The following is a 26,220-nucleotide window of genomic DNA, read 5'->3' on the forward strand; positions in this document are numbered from 1 at the left end:
GTTGAGCTGCATAGGCTCCGGTGAGCGCTTAACTGTTTTTACTTTTTTCTGCACACCACACTTGGCTAACCAAAATGAAGATCACAAAAGTTCACCCATGGCCGTGTTCTATAAGTAGGCCATCCCAACAGGGCCTGTCCTATCATTGTGTAACTTCTAAATGGAATATCCTTAATGAACGAAGAATAACTTCAGCATCAAAAAACAAACATTGGGTAACTCAAGCAGTTCCGTAAAATAACACAACTGTACGAGATACACTTGAGAAATTATAAATGTACACAAATTCCAAATATGTAATAAGTAAATTGCCCAGCAGCCTCCCAGAACATTCGATTTGCTGTTCAAGGAAGAAATGGAACGAAAGCAGCCATCTTAATGTTCACTATGCCAACAACACGAAAGACACTGGCATGCAATGTCTGACCCCAGGAGCAGGGAGTCCAAAGATCCCAGAGTGCAGCTAGGGACAACAAGCAGCCCATGGCAGAGCTGTGGAAGATTTTAGGTTGGGTATTCACAGCAAACACGACAAGCAAGGGGATTCTTTATTGTGAACAACCCAGCACATGGACTTGAACTAGAAACCTTTAAGTGGAACAAACTGCTTGCAAGAAATCAAATAAAGAACTTGGAACGAATGAAACATGATTCACGTTTCCCCGGCATTTGGGAAGCTGCAGTTTACAACAATTACTGGCAAACCCAAAGGGTCTCGCTTTTTATTAGTGGGAGTGGATAACAGACAGATACCGATAAGTGGTCACCCCGCTGGAAATAAACATTTTACTGAAAGAATTAAAGGCATGAGGTTTCTAGAGAATGAGTGCACCAATACAGTGCTGTTGGTAACAGGTATTGCCTATCTAAATGGTACTCATGGATTTACTACCAGGCATTAATTAAAGTACTTTGACAGTGTTCACATGTGTAGTCTATGGCACTGGCGTCCTACCATTATAAAGTCATTAAAGACCCCAAACCGACCATCATACACAGTCTAAGGTAAAATCTACTTTTTCTATCAGTCATAAATGTCCTTTTATCATTTTAGCATATACAATGAATGGCATGGGTGACCTTCCATATGGCCATGCCCTTAACAATGCCAGCCACATAGTCTCTGTGGCACAAATGTGTAAACACTGCCAATCATTGTGATGCCCTCACACTGCCCAGCACATGGCAGCTAAGCTGTAGGGTGCCCATTAATTACCACTGACAGTGATGCCCTGAAGATTCATTTTACGCCTCTGTCCCATATCTGGCACAGAACTCAATTTTGCTACTCCCAGCTCTTTTTCCATTGAACTCTTACTTGTGCCTTTGAGCAACACCTGGTCATGGCTCGTAATCTTGGAGCAGTGCAATCCATGTCCGCGAGGGAAGGAGAAACACAAACATGCACAGAAGGAAATAAAATATATCTTTGAGCAAAAAATTTAAAAAAATTAAAAAAGAATTTATATATATACACACACACACACACAAATAAAATCATACATCTGTGAGCGGCACACCACATGAGATGTTTAAGCCTTCAAATACAGCAATGGATGATATTCCTTTGGCAAGCGAGAAGCCCTTGAGCAAGACTCCACTTACTTTTCCTTTCTCTCACCATTAAGAACCTGAGATGGCAGTAGAAGTGCATTAAAACAAGCAGCGACGGAGGTGATTTGGTATGGGCAAGCGGCGATCTGGGAGGGGTGGTAGGGGTGGGAAAGCAGTGTTGTAGGAGGGTGTGTGGAGACAGCTGAAGGTGCCGCGCTGGGGCAGGAGCAACATACCACATGTACTGGGCTCATAACAGAGTGACTGAAAGAAAAGAAGAAAAAAAAAAAGAGTCCCTAAGAACAACCCTTAAAGACGCATACATAGATATATGGGAAGTTAGGTACTGCTCTGTGGGAGGATACAAATGACTACAAGGTGGGACAAAGGAAAAAGGATTAACGACTAGTGAGGAAACTTTTTTGATGAACACTCTAAGTTACCAATAAAAAGCCAATGGGCAGGCTGTGAATACAGCGTGTCTCGAAGGACACTGCATGCACACTGCCTAAGCTCCAACTAAAAAATGGCTGCAACACCCTCCAGGATTTTAGGCTCTGAATTGATGGCTTTACATCGATCTCTGCAGCAGATGAATAAACCCACTGAGGCATTTTAATTGTACACCATATTGAATCACAATAAGGCCACACAGAGCAGTCAGACTTCCCTAAGTTTGCAAGAAGCAATATGTCTTTGAGCAAATACCACATTTCACTGGGACTTTATATTGGGGTGGAGGGTAAACACCAACCCTAGCCAAAATGTTTAAATCAACCCTGCTCTCTTCCACATCTCTCTTTCCCTTTCTCTGTCTATGAATCCATTTCCTTCTCTCCTCCCCTCTCCCTCCATGACTGCTCTCTTTTGTCTGAACTTCCCCTGATGTGCCTGATGAAAATAACAGGGAGCTGGAGAAAGTGACAGTGAAGCCAGTACTGACCCTGTTCCTTCACAAACCTACCTCCAATGGCTCTAGCCCTTGGGCAAGTACCTGATGCAATAAACTGCAAATGTGGCCACGTGTTTGACCCACAGTTCCAATGGCTTAAATTATCGACATTTAAACAAGGAGGAAATTCAGCAATTCCGGTTCACAATAAAAGGCATGGCCAAATGAAAACGCAGGGATCTGAAGGCTCCAGACCTACTTTTACCTAACTTACACAAAGGCATTGGCACCAAAATGTAAAATTTAACAAGGAGAAAGGGCCTTCTTCCCTTTCATTGCTTTAGAGGCTATATTAGTGTGCTTCCCAAAGCTGTCATGAACCAAATGATGTGGAATCTTGTAGACCTAGGTCAATGCTTAAAATAGTATTTTAAAATCTATGCCCAAACTTAGCTATTCTACTTTGACTCACTCTGGTGCGACGTATAATACATTTCGATCATAACACGTAACATTAAAAGCCCTTCTTTCAGTCTGGAGTTCGAGGACAAAGGAAATGCTGCTCTCACGGTTTATGGATGTGTCTTAAAGTCAAAAAACGTGGGACTGCACTAGTCACACCAGCGCTCTCTCAGAGGTGCTTGCCTTTAGAAAGAGGCATAATCCGCATACATAGGCAACCTCTTATTCCCCTGATGTAAATAAAATGCATTCCTGAAGGCCATTCAGATAAACGTTTGTTATGACAATATTCGCTCTGTTATCTTGGGATGGGAAGTTTCACCTGGAATGGAACATGCAAAACACAAAAGGCCTATTTGAGAGGTTTCTTCTGGGGTAGTTTAATCCTACTCAGACTTGACAAATGCCAGAAAGCTCGGTGCCAAGTACTGATGACTGAATTTTGCCACAACTGGATATTAGCGAATCTATGTGGGCAGCTCAAGTGGAGGCTTTGTAAGGATCTGGTATGATAGACAGATGTGGACAGGATGTAGGGATTTTCAGCCACACATATTCGTGGAATGCCCGCAAGGAATGGACCTTCACAAAAAAAATACACGACTGGAGGTCTTCACTGCAGTTGCTGCAGACAAGGGCTACGATGGGCAAGTTGTTGGGAATTTTAAAGCAAAATGTGAAATGAGATGTCATATTAAAACAAGCATTTACAATACAATAGGTCTCACCTTCGCAAAAGTTAGAGCTATTGGCATTGTAAATGACAAACTTTTTTATTTATGTGTTGGTTTTTGAAAACAGATAAATAAATGGCATTGTCATTTACAATGCCAATAGCTTAATCTCTCGCAAATGCGAGAGCTATTGCATTTGCAATGCAATAGGTCTCATATTTACGCGAGTTTGAGCTATTGACATTACGAATAACAATGCGTTTTATTTATGTTTCAAAAACCAAAACATAAATAAAAGGTCTCTCACACTGCTGTCTTTCACACACTGCTGTCTCTCACACACTGTCTCTTACACACACTGCTGTCTCTCTTACACACACTGCTGTCTCTCTTACACACACTGCTGTCTCTCTCACACACTGCTGTCTCTCTCACACAGCTGTCTATCTCACATTTCTGTCTCTCACATTGCTGTCGCTCTCACACCATGCTCTCCCTAGAACACACACACTGCTGTCCCTCACACTGCTGTCTCTCATACACACTGCTGTCTTTCTCACACAGCTGTCTCTCTCACATTTCTGTCTCTCACATTGCTGTCGCTCTCACACCATGCTCTCCCTAGAACACACACACTGCTGTCCCTCACACTGCTGTCTCTCTCACACACACTGCTGTTTTTCACACACTGCTGTCTTTCTTACACACAATGCTGTTTCTCACACTGCTGTCTCTCATACACACTGTTGTCTCTCACACTGCAGGTGTGGGATGTGGGTTTCCAGCTCATGTCTGGAGGGTGGGCGCTGCTGCGTTTCATGGCTATTTTTTTTTACATACTCCCCAGGGCATTAGTGGTAGCTTCAGGAGCTTTTGTTTTGGGGGGAGGAATGTTGGGGGTTAGATCTCAGCCCTAAGCCCCGACCCCTCTTCATGAACTTGTGCCCTCATGCCTCGTAAACGCAATTGGATTATGATTTTGTCCCTTCATAGACACATCCCCTATAAGATCCTCCCCCGAAACCCACTCCCCCCATTGTGAAATGTATCTGCAAGTTGGCATGCCTGGGCAGTAATTTTGTGGCAGTCAATGGATCACTGCAAAAATGCAGCGTACAATTCATTCATTTTCTAGTCCGCTGCAGGCAGAAAATGGATCATGCAAAAACTGAGATTTTGCACCTGATTCACATTTGCATACTACGGCTAAGAAAAAGAAAATACTTGTCCACACAAACTGAGCCACACACACCACAGAGCCACACACACACACACAAAGCAACACACACCCACACACACAGAGCTACACACACACACACACACAGAGCCACAAACACACACCGAGCCACACACACAGAGCCACACACAGAGCCACACACAGACAGAGCCACACACAGACAGAGCCACACACACAGAGCCGCATACACAAAGTCACACACACACAGCCACACACACACAGCCACACACACAGAGTCACACACACAGAGTCACACACACAGAGTCACACACACAGAGTCACACACACAGAGCTACACACACACACAGAGCCACACACACACACACACAGAGCCACACACAAACAGAGCCACACACACACACAGAGAGAGCCACACACACACACTGAGCCGTTGGCGCCCTCCCCAGAATAATCAGTATGTGGACTAACAGGACAACTGTGCTTCCACTGCAATAAGAACAGTCCCAGACTGGTGGCAGTCCTCCTGGTGAGACATACCTTGCGGGCCGGCACTGGCAGCATGGTGGAGAGCGGAGGAAGGGATCCAGGCAAGGCTCGCTACCCGCATACCCGGCCCCATAAAGAGATGCGGGCGGGGGGGCTCCACGGCATGGTACACGTAACATCGTACCTACAACAAGTCAGCACTTTGTAATCTTGGCTGCACGTGGCTGCATCATTTAGACAAGTATTTTACAAAGTAAATGCATGTGCTACACAAACATTAATTTCCGATATTTAGGGAATTTGAATATCAAGCAATCTCAGAGCAGTCACAGGCCCGTTTGTGGATAATTAAGTGCTGGCTCACAATGAGAAGCCGCTCACTAAGCCGTTGCTGCAAGATTCATTTCCTCAGTGGTGAGATTACGCTCCTAGTCTAATTAGACCTCGGCGAAATGTAATTCACGCAAAAGTAATCTCATGTAATTTCACATTATATTATTATACGAAAGGCCCGAGATTACACCATTACACCTCGCAATTGACATTTCGTTTAGGTAAACACCTTATGGAGAAGGACGTTAACAAGGCGAGCTAATCCAATGTGAACAGCTAGTGTTTACCATTACTGGCAACTTGTGCTATTTTTTCCCAGTAAAATGTGTCCTTGCGAAACGGATAAAAGGACACATTTCACGATTAAAAAACACAAGCCAAATAGCAGAACGGCATTTTCCATACTAATGTATAATTCTGACCATTTCACATTATTTCCGCAAAGAATGCTATACGAGTTTCGCCCAGGCTTAGTACCGATACCACCCCAAACTATGATTTAGCAATAATGGCGTCATTGTTCGAGACATGGGGGTCAGCTAGAAACAACTAATGCCTAACGTAGGTCGCAGTACTACAGTCTGGTCACTTCTAATCAACCTGTGTGAAGAGCACTTCAAATAACCTGCTTCTAGGCTCTTGCGCATTCGAAACAGATTAAAAAAACAGAAGACTAAAAAGAGGTGTTTTCATAGGGGAGGTGGGTCTCCGAGAAGAGATACCACCTGCGCTGCCCAGCCCTGGTTTAAGAACCGGAGGCCCATGTTGACTGAGTTTACGCACCAGGAACATGTCCCTCACTGGAAAGCTTCTAAGGACCCTCCAAAAACCGACCCTCCTGCTCCCATAACAGTCGTTCAAAGGAGGTGTGTGGAAAGCGGCCCGCAGGTCCCGAGTTCTGCTCACGTCTGGGAGCTTGGCAGAGTTCAGGAGAAGGCGAAGGGGAAAGCGGGCTAGATTCTCACAGGCACTTTCCATGCAGGGAGGATGGCACAGCCCGGAGCAGTCAGGCCTCACTTTGGGCTGCCTGCAGACCGGTCCACAGAGGCAGGTGGTTAGTCCTAAGCACTGAGGCTCGTCAGCAGGCTGAACTAACCACAGCACTTGAGCGGGGCCCTTACCAACCTTGGGCTAAGCCCAGGTGCACTCCCTTCGGACACGTGAGGAGGGCGCCTCTCAGATGGACCGCAGCCTCCAGCCTCAAGACGAGGGGTAAGGTTGTGCCAAGGGTAGACCCTTCCTAGGAGTGGCAGCTCTCGCTATACAGACGAGTCTTCGGCTTTCTTCCTTCTTGCAAGCCTAAGAACCTCGCCCTGTACACCAGACCATTAATTGCAAAGGTATTGAGCACAGATGGTTTTGGGAAGCAGCCGAGTTGTGGAAACTTGCAGAACTCTCTGTTCCGGGACGGGACGGGGGGGGTGTTGAGTTCAGTGCAGCGGCCTCACGCCTCCCGTTGCTCATGGTTTAACAGCCCCGCATTGTCTTTAATTCCTTGCACTGTTTAGCAAGAGACTGGCAGGGTCACAAATCTTACAAGCTAAAGCCTTGCACAGTGGGGGCGATTGTCTGACACGGATTACAGGTGCAGAGTCGTTTAGAGACTTAAACAAAGAAACAAGCTGTCGCCACGCCAATGCGTGCTGTGTTATAAGCTGTACAGCAAAAAAAAGAGGGGGGGCGAGAAGAAGAGGCAAAGAAGGGGAGGGAGAGATTGCGCCAGAGCTGGTCTTTATGGGGCCATGTGTTTGAAACACATGGGCCCATAAAGATAAGATTCCTTTTGCGAAGGGAGTAAGTCAAGTGAGCCAGTCCAAGTAGGACGGCTCAAAGAGAGAAAAGAATACGTCAGATAGAGCTCTTTCACAATTGCTGGCCACCTTTTACAATCAACAGTGACCCGGGCCAATGGGAAAGAGGGGAGGGGCTTAAAACTCGTTACTGAAACCTCCTCATAACACTAAATCTCGCCAGCGAGACTGGGCATGTGCGCAGCTCTAGGCTTCAACCTAAAAAAACATTGTGAAGTGAATAAAGATATCTGAAATAGTGACTGGACAGCTGTAGCTGTATACTGGTAATTTGCCACGTTCCAAACCAGCATTGTCAAACCATTAAATCTAGCTCGAATATGCACACAAAGCTGGACTGGGATTGTGCATGGGTCCATCTCCCTTCAAATGCACATTCAAACCAGACCCTCTGTGTTTGCAAATGGTTGCTAATGTTTGAAAAGTTTAGGAAAGAAATTCGAAATTGTTTTCATAGTGTTCTGATGCCTTTCACGTGCCTCCTTTTTCTATCCAAAACCACCAAGGACAACATTGTATTCCTGGGCAATGTTACCCAAGGTCAGACTGCAACAACTCTTTTGCTACTTACACAGGGTCTGGTGCGCCCCGTCCTTCAAACTCATTTCTGCTTCTGCGCCACTTTAAGTCAGAGTTTAGGAAATACAGAAAAGAGTTGTAGACCTTGCAATGCAGACGATATTGTAACGTTGGTGCCTGCAATAATGTGCACGATACTGGTTGTGGGTTTATTAAGTATTTATTAATCAAGTAATTAATATTACTGAGGAGCGCCGGCCGGCGCTTCCGATCATTGCCTTGTCTCGGCGCGCACTGGGGGTGCGCACGCAGCTCGCCAACATGGCCGCCGCACGTCACGTCTACGTGACGTGCATAAACTAGAATGCGCACGCTACATATCTCCCCCTTTTTATCAAACTTTACTGAGTCACTTACAGTTCATTGTCCAATTCAAAATCTCGATATCTGGAAGGTCTTACCACCTGCCTTCCACTCCTTGTGACCCTGACTGGGTTCTCCATTGTCTCTTGGCTCTGCATCTCATGGCCTACTGCTCCTTCACTCACAGCTCCCTCTTCATTCGTGCTTCTCTCCAACCTGTCCCATTCTATTCCTTGACTTCCGTTTTCTTCTTCCTCTTCACTTTCCGTTCCGGCTCTCACTCCGCCTTGCTGCTCAGCGGCATCTTGACTCCTCTCCACGTCCGAACCTTCCTTGTCTTCCCAGTCGGTTCCCTGTTGCTCCCAGCCCAAAACCTTGTTGCACCTGGCCATGCGGTCCTGGGACCACACGTTCCCATCGCTTAATAGGGCCGCTCGATCATACACTTCCACCACTTGCATCGGCTTGCTGTACTTGCTGTCTCCTTTCTTCTGTAGGGTGGCCAACTTTACTCTTACCCACTCTCCTTTCTCCAGGCCTGTACCTTTGACATTCCTTCGTTTGTTGTAGTGGTTGCTGTAAATTGTCTGCGCTCTTTCCAGGTTGGCCCGCACCACTGCAGGGGACCATTCACTGGTGATGAGCTTTTCCTTCCAAATCCTGTTGTCGTGCGTGAATGGTTCACGTCCTCTCAATATTTGGAATGGGCTATACCCCGTGCCCGTGGGGGTTATTCTGTAGGTCCAGACCATGTTCTCTAGCGCCTTCTCCCAGTTCTGTTCACTTGATATGGCTGCTTGTATGGCTCCCATCACTACCCTGTTAAATCTCTCCACTAAACAGTTACCGGCCGGATGGTAGATTGACGTATGTTTGACAGTGATGCCATTTCTTTGCATGAACTTGTTCCACTTTTCTGACGTGAACTGGGGTCCATTGTCACTCAAGATCGATTTTGGTATTCTTCCCTTGTGAAAGTCTCTGACAAAAACTTAATGATGTTCTCAGTGTCCATGGACTCATCTACTCTCAACTCCGGCCACTTTGAGTATCGATCCATGAGCACACACACATATTTCTGAGAGGCATTTCAGCTATACACCCCTATAAGGAACCTAAGATCAGCAGCTAGCTGTTTACTATCTGTGCCCCGAACAAGAACCTCCACTTGGGGAGATAGACGATTCTTGGTAGCAACTCCCAGACTGTGGAACTCTCTCCCTTCACATATCAAAACTGCCCCCACTCTTATCTGTTTTCGTAGGGCTTTGAAGACTTGGCTCTTTAACCAATAAGTTTGTGTGCTGATTACTGTTTCCTAAAGCATCATACTGCGCCTAGACACCCTCGGGTATTAGCTGCGCATTAAAAATTCCATAAATAAATAAATAAATCTAGGACCGGTCCCAAAATGTCTATGGATAGTTCTTCCCACGGATTTGAAGGAGGGTCAAACTTCCCTATCGCTGGCCTCAAAGGTTTTAATGTCTTGTCCGCCCGTTGACATTGTGGACATTCTCTGACATGCCTTTCAGCCCTTATGTCCATGCCTGGCCACCAGTAATTTTGTTTTGCTCTTGCCTTGAGTTTCCCTATGCCCAGGTGTCCCTCATGTAGCAAGTCCACAAGTTTTGAGGTGAGGTTCCTTGGGGGGATCACCTTATCTCCCCTGTACATGAAGACCCCTTTGTCTCCTATCGATAGTTCTTCCCGCACTTCAAAGTACGGCTTGAGGCTCGCCCTCACATTTCTTTTGTCCAGCCATCCTTGTACAATGTGCCCTTTCACTTCCTTCATGTCGAGGTCCTCTTCGTATGACTCTGTCCATTCTTGTAGACTGATTAGTTTCTCTTGGTCTTCTATAAGAGCTACCAACTCCCCACGGCCGGCAGGGTCTTCCTCTCCCAGCTCCATGGCAGCTGCCCTGCTCAGGTAATCCGCTACTCGGTTCCGGTTCCCGGGAATGTACTCCACGTCGTACCTGAACTCGAGTAACTTTAGAGACATTTTGGATATCCTGGGAGTGGCACTGGCGTGTCCGCTCGACGTTAGCACCTTCACCAACGGCTTGTGATCTGTTTTGAGTAGAAAGCGTGTTCCCCACAGAAATTGCCGGAATCTCGCCATGGTCCATACGACCGCCAGCATCTCCTTCTCAATCACACTGTATTTGCTCTCCGTATCTGTCAATGCTCTGGATGCAAAGCTGATGGTCTCCATTTCCCCTCTTCCTCTGTCTTGCATGAGTACAGCGCCCAGGCCCTTGTCGCTGGCATCTGTCGTCAGTACGGTGGTGCCTTGTGGGTCGTAACCTTTGAGGGGAACAGCTCCTGTAACATCCTTTTTGATAGTTTCGAACTCTGCTTGGGCTTCTGGTGTCCACTGGAACACTGTGCTTTCCCTGGTCAACAGCCTCAAGTTGTGGGTCTTGGAAGCAAAGTGTACCACAAACTTGCTGTAGTACTCCGCCATCCCCAGGAACGACCTGACCTCTTCCTTGTTCTTGGGCGGCGGTGCTTCAGCGATGGCTTTAACGTTTTCCAACTTGGGGGTAACACCCTGTTGTCCAATCTCGTGTCCTAGGTACGTTACCGACTGCAGTCCCAACCGACACTTCGTCCACTCCGCCGTAAGGCCTTTGTTCTCTAGTGTTTTCAACACTTTTCCCAGCTTCTGATCGTGATCCTGCTTGTCTCGCCCCATCACCAGGATGTCATCCTGGAAATACTGGACGTCCTTGCAGTCTCTGAATAGTTGGTGCATCATTTTCTGGAAGACTGCAGCCGCCGAGGCCAGCCCAAAAGGCATTCGACAGAACTGGTAACATCCAAACGGAGTGATGAAGGATGTGAGACGTTTGCTGTCCGGGTGAAGTGCGATTTGGTGATAGGCCGAGGTCAAGTCGATAGTGGAGTACCACTGTACCCCCCTGGTCTTGGCCAACATCTCTTCAATTCTGGGGAGGGGAAATTTCTCCACAACAATATTCTTATTCAGTTCTCTCAGATCCACACAGAGCCGGACCTTCCCATTTGGCTTCATTACGACCACCAAAGGCGCCAACCATTCTGCACAGGTTATCGGCTCTATTATTCCCTTCTTTTCCAACTCCTGGAGTTCACTCTGGACTGCTTCTCTTACCGCAATCGGCACATTCCTCACTTTGTGAGCTACCGGGATGGCCCCTTCCTTGAGCACGATCTTGTGTTGGAAGTTTTCCATCCGTCCCACCGTGCCTCCAAACACTTTCGGGTAGTTCTCCTTCCACTTGTTCAGGTCCGGCCATTCCTCTTGCTCTGTGAGTAATATTTGCTCCTTTCCTCCTGGATCCAGTTTTATTCCTAGGTCGCCCTGGTCTAGCCATCCCAGGACCGAGGGTCCCTTTTCTGCGATGTACAGCTTGCACCATGCTGACCGGCCCCTGAATTCGAACAATAGGCGGCGGAACCCCACCATTGGAATGCGGTCGCCATTGTACGCGACCGGTCGAATGTCTAGCTTTTCCAACTCCGGTCCCAACTTGGGTCTGAACGTTTCTTCCCACACTGCCCGTTGGATGATGGTAAAGGGGGATCCTGTTTCTGCCACCACAGTGATGGTGATTCCACCCATAGACATGTCCAGAATGGGTTTTGTGGATTTCCCCCCTTCTACGCTCATTACCTGGTCGTATATGCATAGGACAGTGACCACCTCTTCCTCTGCAACCTCCTCCAGATCTTCTTCGCCTTGATCGACGCATTTCACCGTTTCCTTGGGATGTTTCTTCCTACACACCTTCTCATAGTGGCCTAAGATACCACAGTGTAGTTGGCACGGAACGCGGGACATCTTCTATCGCGTGCGTCGTGGGACCAACTGCCGCATCTGTAGCATGATTTCTTGCCGTCATTGCCTGTTTGCTTCCCTTGCCATCTGCTGGTTCCTTTGGTTGCTGGGTCTTTGCCTCTCTGGTCTTTACGGTGGTCTCCCTCTTGTATCCTGTTCACCATCGTTGGGGTGGTTACATCTTTCTTGGTTGCCACAGCGCACCTCCTTGCGAGTTCCGCCCTTTTTACGATGACCATTACATCTTTGAGTGTGGTGTCGCCGCTCGCCCACAACTTGTCTTGGACATTTGTGCTCGTAGTGTGCATCACGATCTGGTCCTTTATGAATTCGTCCTCCCACAGTGCGTATTTACACGGGGCCGCCAGCTTCCTCAAGGCCCCTACGTATTCCTCTATGGTTTCTCCAGCCCGTTGTTTCCTTTGCTGGAAGTTAAACCTGTCCACTGACACACAGATGGTGGGACGGTACCGTTCATCCAGATCTTCCAATGCATGGGCATAGACATCCTTATCCGTGTCCTCTCTCTTCTTGGGCACCAGACTCTTGTAAATCCTGAGGCCCTCCGGTCCCAGGTTCAGCAACAGGATACGTTTCTTTCTTTGGGGGGTGAATGTTTCTTCATTTTCATCCTCCAGGACCCCTATGAAATTATCGATATATTCTTTCCAATCTTCCCACTTCATCAGGGGGTCCCCATGTTTCGGTAGGAATTGCACTGGTGCAATTGCATAGCCTGCCGGTGTGCTCATTCTCACCTCCCTGATCGCTGTCGCTTTGACGTCCTTGCTGGTGGGGCTCCCTGGGGCGCTGTCCTTCTCTTCTGTATTGGCGCCCTCCTGGGGACTCCTAGTGCTGGTCCCCACTTCCTCCCCTTTGGTAGCCAGCGCTGTTCCTACCTTCCGCGGTGTGGTGGGAAGGTCTGCACGGTGGTTTATCTTCTGCGGGGTGCGGTGCTGCCTGTCCGGCCACTTCGCCGCCCCTCCGGTGGTTGTGGCTCTGCCACGCTCCTCAACCTGTCGTTCCTTGGTGGGCTCAGCCGTGCCCCCTTGTGCTCTCCTCAATCTGGCCTTGTGGGGCTGCTCGACGCTGTGTTCAGGTGGTCAGGGAGTTGCCTACCCTGCTGCTGCCCACGTGGTGGAGGGTTCGATTGTTCCTCTACTGAATTGGCCAGCTGGAGCCTCCCGTCCTCGTCGCCACTGTAACGTTGGTGCCTGCAATAATGTGCACGATACTGGTTGTGGGTTTATTAAGTATTTATTAATCAAGTAATTAATATTACTGAGGAGCGCCGGCCGGCGCTTCCGATCATTGCCTTGTCTCTGCGCGCACTGGGGGTGCGCGCGCAGCTCGCCAACATGGCCGCCGCACGTCACGTCTACGTGACGTGCATAAACTAGAATGCGCACGCTACAGATATTCCGAACAGGGAATACCATGTCCCTCCACTTCCTAATTTCAAAGGTTACTGTATCTCTCGTCCTCTCTGGGGTGATCAAAAGCAATCGAGTAACAGTGTGACCATTGTACAGAAACAGCAAAATGAATCAAAGTCCCATGGGTAAGCATGTTCTCTCACCAGCTGCATAAACCCATAAAACCCACATTCAACATTCTGCTGCTATGTGTTATCATTTGAGAAGGAGACATCTAGAAACAGGGGCCTTGAAATTACGGTTATTAAGACACATTTTCAAACTGAAATGCATGCAGCGTTTATACTTGGAAAAACAAAGAATGCGGTCAGTGCGAAGCTCAATCTAGAGATGGGGTGAACAAAAAACAAAAACTAAGAGTTTCATACTTATTTCTATAGTGGCTGCTTTGACACTTCGATAGAAATTCCCTCTTGAAAGATTTCCCGGAGTTTGGACGATCACTGAAAACAAATGTCACCTTGTCATTACCACTCTGCTAATCAATGACAAATGGGGCCTGCATGCATAAGATGCCCATATTTCAGTGACGAAGTGTCACAAACAAGGAAAAGATCCGAAAAGCGTCAGACTGACACGACTTTATTGTGTCGAACTATGGCCCAGCAGCACCAGATTCATTGTGTTGCATTTACACATCCAATTGAAATTTAAATAATGGTTATTCAGAAAGTCTGGGAGGAATCCTGCCCTCTTAGACCTATGTTGGACCACTGTCAACGATCTGGATGTAATCAATATTTGACAAGTTCACTGACTTGGATGCGCTGCGCACTGTTCACACTATTCTTTACTCAAAACTTAACCTATAATTATGATCCATCAGAACAATTATTTTTAATCAATCACATTTTTTGTCGCAATCATTATTCCAACATACATAATATATGCGCCATTATATCCAATATGAATCTTATTTCAAATGGTGTCCTGCTAAGTTGGATATATATATATATATATATATATATATATATATATATATATATATATATTTATTTTCGCTGAAAAAAACATAGGTTTCAGGTGCGTTCTAGTTAGAAATTAGCATTTAGAAATTCACTGAAAAAACCATAGGTTTCAGGCATGTTATAGTTAGCTGGACATTTCACTCGTACAAAACCAGTGAAATTCGGCCGTTATAGTTGATATAGGTGGCGGTCCCCAGGGCTGCGGAGGCCCCAGCAATGTAATTATTGGATTGTCCCCGGAACCTGGCCCACCCGGGGGCTCATTATATATGATAGATCAGATGGCTACAACAAGAGAGTAATCTTACACATACCCTGAGACCATGTGCATGAATCAGAACAGGAACAACTGATGCTAGACAACATACCGAGAACTGCTGTCACTTTAGTAAAGAAAAACCAAGGAGTAAGAGACGACATTCCAGATGTGTCCTCCACCCCCGGGCTCACCACGAGGACAGTGATCCAGACAGCATGACGTGTAGCGTCTGCCAGAGGAGTGAGTAAGACTGTTGAGAAGCTGCTCCCACTAGTTGCTGTTGTAATGCCTGACACAGTGTGCTAGAGTGAGCATTGTTGAAACAGCTATGGACAGTGTGCAGTGCCTCGCAGTCCTGAGGAGGGGGGCTGTTGGGGACGTTTGGGGAATTCAAGTGGCGAGGCTCTCCGAAGGTCAGGCAGGAAAAAGAGGGTCAAACCAAGAGCAGGAATAAGAAGGGAGTCAGTTAACCCACACAAAGGTAGAAAACGATTGCCTAAAATGATGAAGCATGACATTAGTCATTAGAGTAACACAGGACACGGGGTGAGCGCTGCAGAATTAAAATAAAGTCATCACTTGAGATGTGAGCGGACTTAAAATATGCATCCAAAAGATAGAGTGCAATCCAAGCGAGGAGAGGGGCTCAGATAGCTTTTCTCAAAGAGACTTACCTCACTCAACGAGTCCTTTTGCAGAAACGATGGAGGGGACAGATATAGTCCGCTCATTGTTTAGCATATGCTAGAGGAGTAGTGAAATGGGTACATCCTGTGGTACTATTTCCAGCAACCACAACTTTTACAAATAACAAGTGCTACACAGTATACAGTGGTAGATTAGATAAGAGAAATCTAGATTTGATCAACTTTTATGCCCCTAATTTTGACAAATTCACCTTTAACAGGTTATCAAAATTTCTTGCAGGTCCGACGCACTAGCCTTTAATTATTGGGGAAGGTGGAGGTGGTGGGAGACTAACTAGAGTGAGTTAGATCTTATCCCCTCTTACCGATGTTGACTACGATAAGGACAGACAGAGTGCTCACTATTTGCATGACCTAGCGAAACTTGATAGACTCATGGAGAGTACTGCACCCAATCACCAGAGAACATGCCCACCATCCAGTGTTACGTGACATGCATATGGGACAAGGTAGAGAAGGAGGCATACATATCAAGAGGACTGTAATAGGAGGACATTATATTAAAACTGCAGTGTGGGTCAGATCCACACTGATAAAGATACAGAGAAACAAGAGAGGGTGGTGCATTCAATTGAGGGGTTGAGATGCTTCGACTCCAAGGCATATCACCAAAACACATTATGAACAAGACAAAGAATGAGGACTACTAACTTGGCTGGTGAACCCAGAGAAGAAAGGATCACTTTTATTGGATGTCTAAAATAATCACGTAGAATACTATATGGAACTTGATATTGGCCGGACTACCAACTCTGCCCAATAAAGACAGACATTAGGAGAGGTCATTACTGAGCAAGAATTCAGGGTTACAATTAAAGGCATGGCAAAAGGAGAAAGCTGGGATCTCTCGGCTCCTAGTCTAATTTTACACAACTTTCACAGAGATACTGGTACCAAAGTTAAATGAGATGTAAAATGCAGCACGGAGAGAAGGCTTTCTTCCCGCCATTGTTAGAGAGGCTATATCAGTGTCTCTCTCAAAACTGGCAAGAAACCCTATGGATGTGGAATCCTATAGACTCATGTCAGTACTGAACAAGGATTACCAAATGCTACACAAAATCTTAGACATTAGACTTTTACCTCTAGTGCAATGACTAATACACTGAGATCAGAGTCAGGATGCACTGATGCATTTAACATTAGAAAACTAGTCCAAAAATTGTAGATTACCAATAACCCTCAGCCTTTGGGCCTCAGTACTGTCTACTGATACACACAAAGCTTTTGAGACTGCAAATATCTACATGCAGTCCTGCGACGCATGGGCTTTGCAAAACATTTATAAAGCGGACCATGTAGTGCCGGATTAAACCCTCTGGAGGTCCCTAGGCAGTTGAAATTTCAGGGCACCCATCGCAAATTAGATCTTAATACAATTTTAATTTTACCAGCCAACAATTTTAATAAACCAATTTTATTACACACAACTAAACATTAATATTTATTAATGTTAGTAAACCAAAATTAATTAGAAACAATTTAAGAAAGCTTGATTGTAAATTTCTTTCAAGACCAAATCAATATTATTTTGATCAATTGACGGGTGGCCCCCTAAAAGGAGTGGGCCCCATAGGCTGGTGCCCACTTTGTCTATTTGCTAATCCGGAACTGAGACCATGCTTCTCTAAACTAATCCCACTTTGAGAATTCGAATAGGACTGGATATCTCAATAGTCCACTGAGTGGGAAGAGCGACACCGCAACATGCCTATTCTTCTCATTATTTGTCACAGCTGCCGAACCACTAACAAACCATTAAGAAAGGACACAATAATCTAGGGCATATCCACTATATATCATTGATTGCTATTATTCTTACTGTGGCTGACACAGATGCGGCAAGAGCGATCCTGGCTCTGGAAAGGTATGGAGAGATCTCCAAGCTAGAGGTATACTGAAACAAGTCTAGTGCTTTTCCCCTTCATTAAACCCTAGAACATAGCGAAATGCCTCCAGCAGGAAACAGGTTTTGAGCTGGGAGCTGGACTCTATGAGTTCTTTAGGAGTACAGATTTAGCACACAGATACTGATCTGAAGGACAGGAATATCAGGAAGGTGGTGGCTGCAATAAGGGTGACTGTGAACTTCCTGGGGACACTGCCCCTTTCGATGATGAGAAGTTTGCCCTCTCGAAAATGGTGGCTCTGCTGCAGCAATTAGATTACTTTGCCACTATACCGATCAGATTCCAGAGGAAAAAGTCTTTCATGAACTAGGCACCAAATTGATGGAAATTATCTTTTGGGTGGCTGAGGAGATGTTAGGAATATTAGCAAACCACCTCAAACATGGAAAGAGCGGCCTGGCAGTACCCGACTGAGCTGTATTACCTGGTGGCAGAAGTACAGTGTACAATTGGTGGGGGAGGAGGGGGTCTGATGGCTAGACAACCACATGAATAATGTAAAAAGGTGGTGGTGCAGCGAACATACATTCCTAGAATTAATTAAAACATTACTCAAACCCAAAAAACAGACAGCAGTATCCCCAAGCCTGCACCTGACATTCAAGCATTATTGGCTCACAGTTTACAAAGAACCCAAGCAAAAGTGCCCCTGGTCCTGAATTGCCAGTAAAGGGATTGCAGGCCCTAAAACATGATGAAGACTGGAGAAGATTGCAGACATTAGTGGAGAAAGGTGGAGCCCTCTATGGATGAACACTCAGGTAATTACTAGACCCAGTAAGAGACAACGAGATAACTAAAAGCTACTTCCTGCTATATGGAGCCGTTAGTTCTGGCACCAAGAAGGAATGGAAGATTGGCCGAAATAAAATACCAGCGCAAAGAGGGGCTGCAAACAGTATGCGCCATAAATGGGAGAATACAAGGAATAAACATACTGTTACATGCCCAGCTGGACTAGTCCAAGGGCCAGTTAAGCAATCTAAATGGAAGAAGGTTAGGAGGGTAAAACTGCCAGACTGGAAAAGAGCAACATAGGAAGGCCGAAGTGAGAACTACAGAAAGATGAGAGAGAAATGCCCCAAACTCCCTGAGAAGACCCAGGATTATATATATGGATCGCACACAGCCATTTAACTCGATGAAAAACGAAAGAGAAGTTAATGTCGGAAAGATGCTAAAACTGAAAGATGTAAAGAGTGACAAGACGATTAACACTGTACGTATACCTGTATTTGAATACAAAACAATTAACATTGTGTTCGTAAAAAATGTCAGAGACACAGATGCACCAACAAATCTAGATAACACACTCTCATTCTTTCTCAATTTTCAAGAAATACCAATTAAATGTCACCCTTAGCCCTCGACATCATCGTCATTAAATTGAAAATTCAATATCCTTTGCTGCTATCCACGTCCTTGCTCACCAGTGTCAGAGAAACTTGCGACCCACAGCCTGATTGCCCAGCAGAGACAATGGAACTATGTTTTAAGAAGGATAACACGAATTCTGCCCAATCAAATGTTGTATTCCAGGTGATCAAGTTGTGGGTGGAGCCAAAACCCCTCTCTTCCTAGGGCTACTAACAGCTCTTTTCCTGATAATCACACATGGCCATGTAACAGATGCGCTGTCATGCCGACCTAAAATGTAAATGAAAAGTCTCAAAATGTCAAATGGTCCAAACCAGTGGACTCTGGCACTGCCCCATTATCATACTGTATCATAGTCCAGATGAACTGTGTGAGGGCGAAACACTACATTTATGTGGGTGAGAGCAGTGTGGTGACAGGACCGACCACTGTAGGGAATCTGGGCTTTTTTTGCGACTAAATAAATGATGGGAAGGTGCACAGTAAAATCAGGGGCGAGGCAGCGAGTTAGTAGAGAAGAGTACTGTAAAAGCAGTCAGGAAGTAAGAATGAGTGATGCGTAGCAGAGCAGGACAAGAAGAGCTGGACTCTGTAGATGTTGTGAAGAAGGTGGAAGGAATGTGGGCACAAAGGTGATACCAAATGCTGGCCGTCTCACAAAATACAAAAGAAAACACTGTGCTGGCGAGACATGGTCAAAGGACTGAGACATCACGGCTGATTAGAAAAGAAACGGCTGTTGACATTTTCTTTCAGAGCCCTCTGCAGGCAGCCAATCATGTCCCTTTGAAGGGCAAGGGCAGGAAGGGACAAGGGTCTCATTAAAATCTGCAGACTTTAAAGAAATGGATGCGGAAGGAAGAGCAATAGACTGCAATTTTCAGTAAAGAAAAGGACGAGAGTGAAAGGTGAGCGACACCAACACCATCAATCAATGAAGGCAGAGGCAGACCTGCATGACCCTTCTATCCAGGCCTGTGTAACATGCACAGAATCACCAGACAGAAGTAGCGTGTGGGGCAAGTTAATTAATATTTCCAATGTGCTTCAATAATGCGTTTTCGAACGGCACTATATTGTTTCCCATCGAGACACACATGCTAAAAATGGGCATCCTTTTGCTCAAACATTTTTGCCCTCCATTTATTTCTACACTGAAGACATGCTAAGCCTATAACAAAAGTCCTTTTTATGGTAAACAAAAGAGAAAGAGAAACACAATCGCAAGACACATTGCAATTAACACTCGCCTAATGTTCGTGCCCCAGTGAAACAAGCATTTGCAATGCAATAGGTCTCGCATTTGCGAGAGTTTAAACTATTGCCATTGTAAATGACAATGCCTTTTAATTATATTTTTAAAAAACAACACCTAAATAAAAGGCATTGTCATTTACAATGCCAATAGGTTAAACTCTCGCAAATGCGTGACCTAATGCATTGCAAATGGTTGTAAAAGCGCCCCATGCCCTGCTTTCACTTTAATGGCGGCTGCGCCCCTTTGGTTAGAAGAGTCGCATCTAAAGAAGGGTGCGTGGCCGCCATTAAAGTGAAAGCGCAGTATGGGGTACTTTTACTTATAAAAAGCATTTGTTTATCAAGCTGACACATGTATTGTTTTTGTAAAAGTACCCTGGCTCGACCTAAAACTATTTAGTAGGCTGAATTCTTATTTTGCTAAATTAGATCACGCAGCTGGAGAGAACAAAGGCATCCTTTGTCTACACGTTCCACAGAAGCATCAATATTTGCTAAATGAGGTCAGCAGGCAGTAAAAGAAAATTACATTGTCAGAAAAATTTGAGTCTGTAATATGGCTAATTGCGCTCGCGCTAATTAACGCGGCGTCTCCACATAAATAAAGCACGGACACTTCTCTGTTAGTTTGCGTGCCTCTGACTGCCGTTGTCAGCCACGCCTCCTTTATTTATAGTTCTGGCGCATGACGTCATACGCCAGCGCTGACGGGCCCCGGGCGGCGCGGGTAGACTGAACCGGCGCCCCAGGACACTACATTCCTTCTAACCTTTATTAAACAAAACGTTCATTTAAACATAATGGAAAACTGTGGATCTATTACCAGTCTCTCGTTCAGTGCCCATGGATCATCATACCAGGAAGTCCGCCAGCTGGGAGGATGGGGCAGGATTTCTCCGCAAACTGTACCTGGACTGCTCCCCGCGGAACAAAGGTATCGGCGGAGTGGCCCCCTGAGATGGACCACTCTCCCGGCCGGAGAGTCTGAGAGGCTCCTCTCTGGAGTCAGGGGTGGCAATGAATGGTTTTGGTCCGTCAGGTCCTCTTCTTCGTGGATGTACGGTTCAGGTGACTCCAGTCTATCATCACTCCTGTGGGGACTGTCGGTCGCTCCGATGAGGTCAGATCCTTGAGGAGGTGGCGTACCTGGGTGTACCTTTTTGAAGAAGGAGATATTGCGAGTGACAGTTTTGGTGCCTCTTTGAGCCGTCACCATAGTGCCGGTTCGGCGGAGGACAGTCCACGGCTTGTGTTCGAACAGAAGCCGGAACTTGCTCCCGGGATATCGGTCCTTAACGTAGACTTGGTCTCTTGCTTGTATTTCAGATTCTTTGGCTCCCCGCTTGCGACTGGCTTGGTCGTTGGAGTGAGTCCGATTGGCTAGTGTCTTCTCTGCATCTATTTGGGCTGGGGTCCAGGTGGGGTGACTCGGGATGGTGTCGCTGATCACTCGGCCCATTGTCGCCGGTCCAGGCGCTGCTTCCGTAGTGAGGTGCGGGGTCAACCGGTATTCTCGCAGAAAACCATAAATGGCCCTCTCTATCGGCGATCCGTCCGCATGTGCAATGCGTATCGCTTTGTTTAGCGTGCGCATGAATCTCTCTACTTCCCCATTGGCTTGGGGCCAGCGCGGGGTCACCTTTCGGTGATGGATCCCCCAGCTCTTCATCTAGTCGGCAAATTCCTGTCCTTGAAAAGGGGGGCCATTATCTGTCTTGACAACCTCAAAGATACCATGTGTGGCTATTGTCTTCTCGAATTTGGTGATCACCTCCATGGCCGTCTGATTTTCAACGATCTCTACTTCAGGATATTTCGTGAAGTCGTCGATTATCACCAAAGCGTAGCGTCCATCAGGAAGGTGCCCGAAGTCTGCGCTCACGCACTCCCACGGCCTCCGAGGGTTGTCTTCCGTAATGACTGGATGAGGCCGATCTGGCTGTCCTGCGGCCTGGCACCAGGAGCACGTCCTGACTGTCTGCTCTACCATCGCGTCCATTCCAGGAAACCATACCTTGGCTCTTAACCGGCTCTTGGTTTTCACCATCCCCTGGTGTCCTCTATGAGCCAGTTCTACTGCCCGTTGTGTCAGGCTGGCTGGCATGACTAGTCTTGGTCCCCGTAGAAGGCATCCTTGACTGTCCACGGACAGTTCTTCCTTCACTCTCATGAGGGACTCGAGTGTTAGTCTGGCTTGTTGTGTCCTTCTGCTCAAAATGGCTTGAATGGGGCGCCAGTTGTTTGATCTGATGGCGTCGGCCGCCAGCTGGAGGCACTCGTCATTGTGGGTGGCTTCTATGATTGTCTTCAGGCTTATCGGTAGGGGTCTCGACCTTTCTAGCACCATCCGAACATATTCCTCGGTATCCTCTGCATCTTCTTTCTCTGCCCTGGTTGCCGCTCGGGGGTGTCTTGAAAGGTAGTCTGCTGGATTCGTCGATCCAGGTTTGTACTCCACCCTGTAGTCATACCCTTGCAGTTGAAGGATCCACTTCTCAATCCTCGGTGGCGGTTTTGATACTGATCCTTGGAACAGGGGTATGAGAGGCTTGTGGTCTGTGGATACCGTGAAGGCATGGCCGTACACATAGACATGAAAGTGCCGGCAAGCCCAGTGAATTGCGATTGCCTCCCGCTCTACTTGAGAATACCTCTGTTCAGTGTCCGTTAGGGAGCGGCTGGCATAGGCGATGGGTGCCCATTCTCCGTTTCCTTGAAGTTGGGTAAGTACGGCTCCCAGCCCGTAGGGGCTAGCATCCACAGCGATGTTGGTGGGCTTGCAGGGGTCAAAGTATGACAGTGTAGTGTCTGCTGACAGGGTGGCTTTTGTGGCTTTGAATACCTGCTCCTGCTCCTGGCCCCATTGCCACGTGGTGGTGGATTTTGTCAGTTCTCACAGGGGCTTGGTGATGTTCGATAAATCGGGTACGAAATGGCCACAAAAGTTCACCATGCCCAGGAAGCTTCTCACCTCCGAGATGTTAGAGGGGGCTGGGGCTTCTTGGACGTCCTTCACCTTATCGGGATCTGGTGCTATTCCTTGGTCAGAGAAGGTGTATCCAAAGAAGCTGATCTTGTTTTGCAAGAACTGACATTATTCGCGGTGTAGGGTTAGACCCGAGTCCTTGATTCTCTGAAGGACTCCTCTCAGTCTCTGGTGATGTTCTTCTACTGAAGATGCATACATTAACAGATCATCGCTCACATTTAGGACTCCAGGTAGTCCACTGAGCACCTCTCGAATGATATTTTGGAATACCTCCGCGGCACTAGAGATTCCGAAGTTTAGGCGTCGGTATCGCCGGAGGCCTACGTGCATGGAGAAAGTGGTTATGTAGCAGGAATCCGGGTGGAGTGGTAGTTGATGATACCCGGAGCGGAGGTCTACTTTTGAGAACCATCGGGCCCCGTTCAGCTCCCCCAGAATGTCATCTATGGTGGGAGTTAGATGTCGTTCTCTCTTCACCGCTGCATTCGGGAGGCGCATATCCACACAGATGCGGACTTGCCCGGGCTGCTTCGGCTTGGAGCTACCACGATTGGAGACACCCATGGGGTGGGCCCGCTGACCTTTTCAATGATGCCTTGTCTCTCCAACGCCTCCAGCTCTTCCTCTACTTTTTTCTGTAGATGGAATGCTATGTGCCTGTGCCTCAGTGCCACTGGTTGGACCGATGGGTCGATGTGGAGGGAGACTTCTTTCCCTTTCAGGCATCCGATGCCTTTGAAGACTTCCCCGAATTCTTCCATTATTGAGTCCAATTCCTCTTCTAGCACGGCCATGGCGAATGATATCAGCCTCAGTTTCTCCGCGGATTGCTCGCTGATTAGCATACCACCGCCTTCCTTTGTCACATATACTGTGGTGGGTACTTTCAGATCTTGGTGTTGTAGTTCTGTCTTGAAACACCCTATTAGGGGGATAGGTGTTTTCTGTCCGTACGCGAACACTCTGATGCGGGCTTCACGTAGGGGAGGCTGGATATTTAGCTGGTTGTATACATTGGCGGCCATCAACTCAATGGATGCGCCTGTGTCTATAGTGGCTCTTACTTCTTGTTGATGGATCTTGATGCAGCACTTCGGGAGACGTCGCTTTTTTATTTGTGGTTGGTCGATTGCGAACACGTAATGAACCGGGTAATCACCCGTGTCGTCATCCATATCTTCGCTGTCTCGATCTTCCTGCACCACATGTGCCGCTTCCCTCTTGGCCTTCGTGGATCTGCAGACCGCCGCAAAGTGGTTCATCCACCCACATGCGCTGCACTTTTTTCCTTTCGCTGGGCAGTCTTGCATGCGGTGTGGCTGGCCTCCGCAGTACCCGCACTCTTTTCGCTTGTCCGGTGGTTTCTTGTTCGTGTATTGCCACGTTTTTGGCCTTACGACATTCGCCTTCTCTGCCACGTTGACCTGTTCCGTCTTGATGGGTCGGTGAAGGGCTGCTTCCATGTGGGAGGCTCTGGCCTGCGACAGTTCTTTTGAGCGCCCAAGCTTGAGGATGTCTGCTAGTGGCTTGCCGTCTTCTTGGAGTATGGCGACCCTGAGTTTGGAAGAGTAGCACCCTTGAATGATTTGACCTCTGATTTCTTATTGTTCGTCGCGGAATCCACACGTGCTCGCTAGCTCTTTCAACCTCCCGTGAAATGCATCTAGTGACTCCTCCGCATCCTGCTTAGCTTGGCCGAATATGAATCTCTCGTAGTCTTTGCTCGCCATAGGCTCAAAGTGCGTATTCAGAGCATTGAGGAGTGTGACATACGTTTTTGGCATGGCTTCCACAAGGGTTTTGTAGATTCTGTGGATATCTTTACCTCCCAGGTGGAGAAGCAGGGCCCTGCGTCTTTCCCTGGCGGTGCCCGCCCCTACGAAGTAGATTTGCAGGCGATCTGTCCAGTCTTTCCATCGTGGGGCTAGCGATGACGGGGACCCGTCCACTATAAACGGCTCGATGGCGGGAATTGACGCCATTTTGGGGTGTGCGGAAAACTCCTCGCCGCAGCACGTGCTTTGCTGCCTCTCTGATGTGCTATTTTATGCTGCTTCAAGCGTCAGAATGACGTGGGGGCTCCCCTCTGGCTGGCTTTCTTCCCCTTCTTCCTCCCGGTTTGCTTATCTGGCTGCACAGATTTGTGCTCAGTTGCAGAGCCACGTGGCACCTGGGCATGTGCCCACTCACCCTCCTCCTTGCAGGACGTCGGTCCGGTCTCTTTGACCAGTTGGTGGTGCAGGTCCACGGGGCTTCAGTACGTGGAGGCACTGCTCTAAGTGGCAGGGGGCTTGAGCTTGTTTAAACCCTTCCATCTCTCCTGAAAGGCACCAGCTGGGATTTTGGGGAGACACCTTTGTCCAGCCTTGTGGATCCGGGGGTATTCTCCTGTGCAGAGGCCTAGCACGTGGTGGCAGCGTGGGCCTTACGAGGGTCGGGACACTGGGGGTGTGTCAGCAGCCGAGGGAGGCCTTCACAGCACAGCATGGGCTCTTTGTTGCCCTCGTCTCCAGTGTATTTATAGTTCTGGCGCATGACGTCATACGCCAGCGCCAGCTGACGTGCCCCGGGCGGCGCGGGTAGACTGAACCGCTACTCGGCGCCCCAGGACACTACAGAGTCCAGAAATGCAATAATTAAAAAAAAAAATCATTGGTTTAATTAGAAACAAAAAGAAAGGGCATTTTTCCCCCACCCAAACTGAAAAACGTTTTGTGGCAGTCATGTTTCCAGTCAAAATGCATGCATTAACAGCAAACTGTATATTTTTCGATCGCCCATTAATTTTTATTTTAAAGGGAAAATCTAGTTTACCATGTCCCTCTTAGATAAAATCTAATAAAGGACATCGCACTAAAGAGTGAAATTCCTGCACAAACAGGGCACTTCCTGTACAGCTCTTCACATATTTACTATAATGTATTTATTAATGGGTTAAAAGGGGCTTCTGACATTCCAATTCTTTAAGAACAACAAAAAACAGCTCAATGTTACATTTTGGATGCATAAGAACATAAGACTACAGATATGAAGACATCTATATGATGAAATGCTCACCGGCTAGGAAGACACTGCATATTCTCCCTGAAAGAACAACTTTAAGACTGGTGAAGTGTGGGTTTTGAAGCGTAATGGGAGCTGGATCACAGCATACCCTCTGACTCCAAGTTGTTAAATTAGATTTATATTTGGGAGCA

At 47.1% G+C, this 26,220-nt stretch overlaps 1 protein-coding gene across 2 annotated transcripts in view; it reads right to left on the reverse strand.

Annotated features, from left to right (window-relative positions):
• Positions 1–26,220, reverse strand: part of PKP2 (plakophilin 2) — a 529,412-nt gene that overhangs the window by 381,094 nt on the left and 122,098 nt on the right. The gene's annotated exons all lie outside the window — the stretch shown is intronic.

The sequence above is a fragment of the Lissotriton helveticus genome, chromosome 1_1 (genome assembly GCF_964261635.1).
Source record: "Lissotriton helveticus chromosome 1_1, aLisHel1.1, whole genome shotgun sequence".
Lineage (NCBI taxonomy): Eukaryota > Metazoa > Chordata > Amphibia > Caudata > Salamandridae > Lissotriton > Lissotriton helveticus.